Source organism: Oryx dammah, unplaced genomic scaffold (assembly GCF_014754425.2).
Source record: "Oryx dammah isolate SB20612 unplaced genomic scaffold, SCBI_Odam_1.1 HiC_scaffold_27, whole genome shotgun sequence".
Taxonomy (NCBI): Eukaryota; Metazoa; Chordata; class Mammalia; order Artiodactyla; family Bovidae; genus Oryx; species Oryx dammah.
The window spans coordinates 77436643-77444711 of record NW_024070211.1 but is presented as its reverse complement, the minus strand read 5'-3'; positions in this window follow the sequence as shown (position 1 = coordinate 77444711).

The following is an 8069-nucleotide window of genomic DNA, read 5'->3' as shown; positions in this document are numbered from 1 at the left end:
ACAGATTTCTCAAGAGGCAGGTGAGGTGGTCTGATATTCCCATCTCTCTCAGAATTTTCCACAGTTTATTGTGATCCACCCAGTCAAAGGCTTTGGCATAGTCAATAAAGCAGAAATAGATGTTTTTCTGGAACTCTCTTGCTTTTTCGATGATCCAGCGGATATTGGCAATTTGATCTCTGGTTCCTCTGCCTTTTCTAAAACCAGCTTGAACATCAGGAAGTTCACACTTCACATATTGCTGAAGCCTGGCTTGCAGAATTTTGAGCATCACTTTACTAGCATGTGAAATGAATGCAATTGTGCAGTAGTTTGAGCATTCTTTGGCATTGCCTTTCTTTGGGATTGGAATGAAAACTGACCTTTTCCAGTCTTGTGGCCACTGCTGAGTTTTCCAAATTTGCTGGCATATTGAGTGCAGCACTTTCACCGCATCATCTTTCAGGATTTGAAACAGCTCAACTGGAATTCCATCACCTCCACTAGCTTTGTTCGTAGTGATGCTTTCTAAGGCCCACTTGACTTCACATTCCAGGATGTCTGGCTCTAGATGAGTGATGACACCATCGTGATTATCCGGGTCGTGAAGATCTTTTTTGTACAGTTTTTCTGTGTATTCTTGCCATCTCTTCTTAATATCTTCTGCTTCTGTTAGGTCCATACCATTTCTGTCCTTTATTGAGCCCATCTTTGCATGAAATATTCCCTTGGTATCTCTAATTTTCTTGAAGAGATCTCTAGTCTTTTCCGTTCTGTTGTTGTCCTCTAGTTCTTTGCATTGATCGCTGAAGAAGGCTTTCTTATCTCTCCTTGCTATTCTTTGGAACTCTGCATTCAGATGCTTATCTCTTTCCTTTTCTCCTTTGCTTTTCGCTTCTCTTCTTTTCACAGCTATTTGTAAGGCCTCCCCAGACAGCCATTTTGCTTTTTTGCATTTCTTTTCCATGGGGATGGTCTTGATCCCTGTCTCCCGTACAATGCCAGGAACCTCCGTCCATAGTTCATCAAGCACTCTATCTATCAGATCTAGGCCCTTAAATCTATTTCTCACTTCCACTGTATAATCATAAGGGGTTTGATTTAGGTCATACCTGAATGGTCTAGCAGTTTTCCCTACTTTCTTCAATTTGAGTCTGAATTTGGTAATAAGGAGTTCATAATCTGAGCCACAGTCAGCTCCTGGTCTTGTTTTTGTTGACTGTATAGAGCTATGTGTAAAAAATGATGTTGGTTGTGAGTATGGTGGTGGTGGTGGTGGTTTAGTCGCTAAGTTGTGTCCAACTCTTGCGACCCGATAGACTGTAGCCTGGTAGGCTCCTCTGTCCATGGGATTCTCCAGGCAGGAATATTGGAGTGAATTGCTATTTCCTTCTCCAGGGTTGTGAGTATACTATTAAGTAAATAGAGATGACAATCGTGAATTTCATCTGCTCTCTGTTAGCTTAAAATTACTTGCTTGGTGTTCTTTTTTTTTTTTTTCTTAATTTTCCCAGTTAAGATCCAAGACATAGGAAATATTAGGCAAAGCAAAACAGAGAGATGGTTACTTAGCATTGGAGGATAGTTACAAAAGTTTCTCTTTCACATATCTTGAATCTTGTTGCGATCTACAAACTGACCAGTAGCCCCTGAAGAACTAACATTGGTTCCATGACCTTAGAATCTTGTAGCAGTCATACCAGCAGTCTGGACTCCAGACATTGTGTTCAGGAGAGCCCAGGTATTGGGTCTGGACTTTTTAAAACCTTCTTCAAAAAGGACTAAACTGTTTCATAGTTTAGGCAAAGTTTAGGCAGACCCCACGGCTTTCTGTTCTTGTTCAGTCACCAAGTCATGTCCCACTCTTTGCAACCCCATGGACTATAGCACTCATGGCTTCCCTGTCCTTCACTATCTCCCTGAGTTTGCTCAAATTCATGTCCATTGAGTCAGTGATGCTATCTAACCATCTCATCCTCTGCCACCCACTTCTCCTTTTGCCTTCAGTCTTTCCCAGCATCAGAGTCTTCAAGAGAGTTGACTCTCCATATCAGATGGCCAATGTATTGGAGCTTTAGCATCAATCCTTCTTATAATATTGAATTGATTTAATTTAGGATTGACTGACTTGATCTCCTTGCAGCCTAAAGGACTCTCAAGAGTCTTCTCCAGCACCACAATTCAAAAGCGTCAATTCTTTCATACTCAGCCTTCTTTATGGTCCAACACTAACCTCTATACATGACTACTGGAAAAACCATATCTTTGACTATACAGACCTTTGTTCGCAAAGTGATGTCTCTGTTTGTTAATATGCTGTCTAGGTTTGGCGTAGGTTTCTTTACAAAGAGCAAGTGTCTTTTAATTTCATGACTGCAGTCACCATCCACAGGATTTTCCAGGCAAGAATCCTGAAGTGGGTTGCCATTCCCTCCCTCAGGGGATCTTCTCAACCCAGGGATCAAACCTGCGTCTCCTGTGTCTCGTGCATTGTAGGTGGATTCTTTACCCACTGAGCCACCAGGGAAGCCAGGGCTTCAAGTGGGATCCGTAAATCAAAACAGCTCAAGACTGAACCATCTAGGTTGATTCTGCAAGTCACTCCACATGCAACCTCATCTCCTGGGCAAAGTTATGATTGTCTCTTTAGCACCTGCACATCATGGATGCTACTCTGACAGCTCACAAAATTGCACAGCTTCTTCATGTTTCAGCTGTTGGTTGAACAAGTGATACTAGAAAGAGCATTCAACTGGAAAATGTATCAGTACTAGATTTTTTAAAAGTTTAAGGCCTTCAATTTCCTAACCTGTATAAGTCTGCAGCTGTAGTATATTCATCTCATGAAAACTCAACAAGTATTTATTCAACACTTCCCATAAGGGAGATGCTCAACTTGGAGCCCATGTGATCTGACCCCTGCCTACTTCTCACCTTGTACCCAGTGCCCCAACCCCACCCCCACCAATTGTCTTCATTTGATTCTTGCCATTCCCTGAGCTTTCTCTGGTCTTTCACATGCTGACCCTGTACTACAACACCCTTCTGCACTGTCCCTACAGTTCAGTTCAGTTCAGTCGCTCAGTCACGTCCAACTCTTTGCAACCCTATGAACCACAGCACGCCAGGCCTCCCTGCCCATCACCAACTCTCAGAGTTTACTCAAACTCATGTCCATTGAGTTGGTGATGCCATCCAACCATCTCAGTCCTCTGTCATCCACTTCTCCTTCTGCCCTCAATCTTTCCCACCATCAGGGTCTTTTCAAATGAGTCAGCTCTCCACATCAGGTGGCCAAAGTATTGGAGTTTCAGCTTCAATATCAGTCCCTCCAATGAACACCCAGGACTGATCTCCTTTAGGATGGACTGGTTGGATCTCCTTGCAGTCCAAGGGACTCTCAAGAGTCTTCTCCAACAACACAGTTCAAAACCATCAATTTTTCACTGCTCAGGTTTCTTTATAGTCCAACTCTCATATCTATACATGACTACTGGAAAAGTCATAGCCTTGACTAGATGGACCTTTGTTGGCAAAGTAATGTCTCTGCTTTTTAATATGCTGTCTAGGTTGGTCATAACTTTCCTTCCCAGGAATAAGCATTTTTTAATTTCATGGCTGCAATCACCGTCTGGAATGATTTTGGAGCCCCCCAAAATAAAGTCAGCCACTGTTTCCACTCTTTCCCCATATATTTGCCATGAAGTGATGGGACGAGATGCCCTGATCCTAGTTTTCTGAATGTTGATTCTTAAGTCAACTTTTTCGCTCTCCTCTTTCACTTTCATCAAGAGGCTCTTTAGTTCTTATTCACTTTCTGCCATAAAGGTGGTGTCATCTGTATATCTGAGGTTATTGATATTTCTCCCTGCAATCTTGATTCCACCTTGTGCTTCCTCCAGCTCAGCGTTTCTCATGATGTACTCTGTGTATAAGTTAAATAAACAGGGTGACAATATACAGCCTTGACATACTCCTTTTCCTATTTGGAACCAGTCTGTTGTTCCATGTCCAGTTCTAACTGTTGCTTCCTGACCTGCATACAGGTTTCTCAAGAGGCAGGTGAGGTGGTCTGGTATTCCCAACTCTTTCAGAATTTTCCACAGTTTATTGTGATCCACACAGTCAAAGGCTTTGGCATAGTCAATAAAGCAGAAATAGATGTTTTTCTGGAACTCTCTAGCTTTTTCCATGATCCAGCAGATATTGGCAATTTGATCTCTGGTTCCTCTGCCTTTTCTAAATCCAGCTTGAACATCTGGAAGTTCACGCTTCACGTATTGCTGAAGCCTGGCTTGAGAATTTTGATCATTACTTTACTAGCATGTGAGATGAGTGCAATTGTGTGGTAGTTTGAGCATTCTTTGGTATTGCTTTTCTTTGGGTTTGGAATGAAAACTGACCTTTTCCAGTCCTGTGGCCACTGCTGAGTTTTCCAAATTTGCTGGCATATTGTGTGCAACACTTTCATAGTATCATTTTTTAAGATTTGAAATAGCTCAACTGGAATTCCATCACCTCCTCTAGCTTTGTTCGTAGTGATGCTTCCTAAGGCCCACTTGACTTCACATTCCAGGATGTCTGGCCCAGTGTGAGTGTGATTGATCACACCATCATGATTATCTGGGTCGTGAAGATCTTTTTTTGTACAGTTCTTTTGTATTTTCTTGCCACCTCTTCTTAATATCTTCTGCTTCTGTTAGGTCCATACCATTTCTATCGTTTATTGAGCCCATCTTTGCATGAAATGTTCCCTTGGTGTCTCTAATCAGCTCATTCTCTCTGTGTGAGCTTAAAGGCTACCCCCTCATGCCACCCACTTTCAAGTGACTCACCCTCTCCTCTGATGAATCTTCTCCTGGTTTTCCTCTCTGCACTCCCCACAGTTTGTGTTTATTTTGTAAATGTGTTTGTTTACTCATGTTCTGTCCATCTCCTCCACTCCACTCTATACTCTGTGAAGAGGGAGTTGTTACTCTCTTTTCTACCACTGCATCCCAGTGCCTGGAACACAGGAGTACCCCCAAAAAATGTGCATAATGGATGTGATAGGAGACCCAAAGTCACCTGTAATCCAGGCAGAGGAGGTAAAAGAAGGCAGAATGGTCATGTGCCCTTAGAAAACTGTAAGTGAAGTTGTCTGATGGTTTTTAAGAGGAATTGAAAGAAGGTAGCAGAGGTCACTTACTGCATGGGAGTGAGTGGAGTACTGTTGGAAAGGCAGGAGGAGAAGAGCCAGAGGATCTCGGTCACCATCTAAGGAGTCTGAATTTTATTCTCAGTGCAGTGAAATTCTCTGACAAGTTTGAGTGTGGCCTGGTTGCCTAAAGGTCATTCTTGATGCAACACAGAGAGCCATGGAAGGGGCAAGATTGGACACAAGGTTCCTAAGATGTCCAGGAGAGAGATCTCATTGTTGATGGATGAGACAGTGGAAGTGGAGACAGGTAGACAGACTTAAAATAGATCTAGGAATAAACTATAGGAATGAGTGGTGAATTAGCTGTGGGAGGGTGAAAACAAGGAAGGGCTCAGAATAACTGAGCTGGGATGAGTGACTAGTGGATGGAGAAGAAGCAGATGGAGAGATTTGGTGGCAAAGGGAGGAAATATGGCTATTGGAGGAAAATCAGAAAGAAAATAAGTGTAACTGGTCCTGTTATGGGCATTGTTGAGGATAAGTTTACATTGTTGAGGACTGAGTTTCTCAGCCTCAGGATAACTTTGCTTTCTGACCACTTCTTCCTCTGCCATTCTACAAGCTCCTTCCCACATGAGCAGCCCCATTGATTCCACTGCAAGTTCATGAGGAAGGACTGTTACACACGTGGTCTGCATATCCTAGTTGCTCAGTAAGCACCAAACTGAACCGAAGTTAATCAACAGACTGAAAAGTCCTCAACAGGTTTTTGCACATAAAGATCTAGTGAATCCTGATTGATCCTCCTTCCTAGTAACACATTGGAAAGGTTTTCATGAGTTATTAAGTATTCTACCTTACTTAACGGGTTGTTAAATATGTCTGCAAAAGCCAAGCACAATACAGTGAGAAATGGAATATATATGAATGAGGTTCAGATCACTTTCAGTCTGAAATCATCAGATCTTTAACTTACCTGAATAACATCTTCCTTAGTTCTTTACTTTGACTTGGTTGCTCCTGAAAAAGCATGCTCTCTCCTTGTTACTTCAGTGGGTGCTTCACAGGTGGCATTAGTGGTAAAGAATCACCTGCAATGCAGGACACACAAGAGACCCAAGTTCGATCCCTGGGTAGGGAAGATCCCCTGGAGAAGGAAATGGCAACACTCTCCAGTATTCTTGCCTAGAGAACCCCTCCTGGCAAGAGGAGGCTGGCGGCTACAGTCCATGGGGTCACAGAGTCAGACACTACTGAGCTTACATACAAGCTCCTTAATACTTCAGTGGATCTCCTACTAATTCTCCCCCAATGCCCAGGAAGATACCCTTCACAGGAGTCTTCTTCTCCCTTTTCCTGTTTAAATAGGGTAAGCCACAGCACTGCTTTCCAGGTCCCTTCCTGAATCTGACCATACACCCCCAACCAAGTCCCTTCTCTTTTGGATCCCAGAGGCTGGGATTATGCTTGAGTCTCCAAGGGCTAGAGTGGCATGGACGCCTCCGGAACTGCTTGTAGCAGCCCATGTTTTCTTTCCTCAAACATGGCTTTTCTATCCAGGCTGTCTACAGAAACCACAGTCAATTAAACTTGACATATTCGATTCCCAATAATTTAAAAATTTTGTATGGTTATTTGGGTACAAGCCAAGAACGACTTTGCAATGTACAAAATCTCAGTGGGGAGGGGGGCTTCTCTGGTGATCCAGTGATTAAGACTGCCTTCCAATGCAGAAGTTGCAGGTTCAATCCCTGATCAGGGAGCTAAGATTCCCACATGCTTCTTGGCCAAAAAACAAAACATAAAACAAACAATATTGTAACAAATTCAATAAAAACTTTAAAAAATGGTCCCCATCCAAAAACAAAAAGAATCTCAAGGGAAGTTTAACCAAGACATTTAGTCAGTATTGAAATGTATGTTGTGTTGTTTAGTTGCTAAGTTGTGACCGACTCTTTTGCAACCCCACGGACTGTAGCCCACCAGGCTCCTCTGTCCATGGCATGTACCAGGCAAAAATACTGGAGTGATTGCTATTTCCTTCTCCAGGGAATCTTCCTGACCCAAGGATTGAAGCCACATCTCCTGCATTGGCAGGCGGGCTCTTTACCACTGAGCCACCAGGGAAGCCCACTGAAATGATAGTGCTTTACAGGAAGGGTTGCACCTTTTTAGCAACATATGCTTACCAAATATATGTACTTTATTTTAGACACCATGGTGAGCCTTGGGAATACAACAGAGGATAAGAACATGTCCCTATCTTTAAAGAATTCAGCCTAATGAAGGGAGACCAACCACTTTGGGTGCCATTATAGGAGTATAATGGTGGGAGGCCCAAAAGGAGAACACCCAAGTCCATCAGATTATCACAGACACTTTATGGAGGGAATGCTACCATGAGCTATTTTGAGGCTGATAAGACTGCAACAATCATCTGTTACCACTGATTTCATGTTTGTTTTCAGATTCATATTACACTCATGAAGCTTAAAATAAATAGTGGTAACACATTTGAACTTATGTATAATTGTAGAATGCATGCAAATAGCATTATTGTCTCTTTACATATTGAGATTCTACAAAAGCTTACGTTAAGGGGAAAAGGTTCCATATCTCTGAAAGTGTGAAAACACAGCTCTGAGTAATCAAAAGCTATTTAAAGACTCACAGTCAGATCTTAAAAAGTTCACCAGGCCAGATACCTGATAGATATGGTCCGACAAGAAATGGTTGCAAGGCAGAGCCTGGCCCACTGCCTGTGGTTTGGAACCAGCTCCTCATCCCAGGACAGTCCTGTTTGACCTTTCCCAGGACTTCTGGACCAAGTGTGCTCAGAGGAGTTGAGGGGAGAGGGACAGAGGAGACTTTGATTTTGATCTTGTTTGCAAATACTGGTAGATGCCAAGAGAGAAGCTACAATTGATCCTAGCCAAGTATCAGACGACTG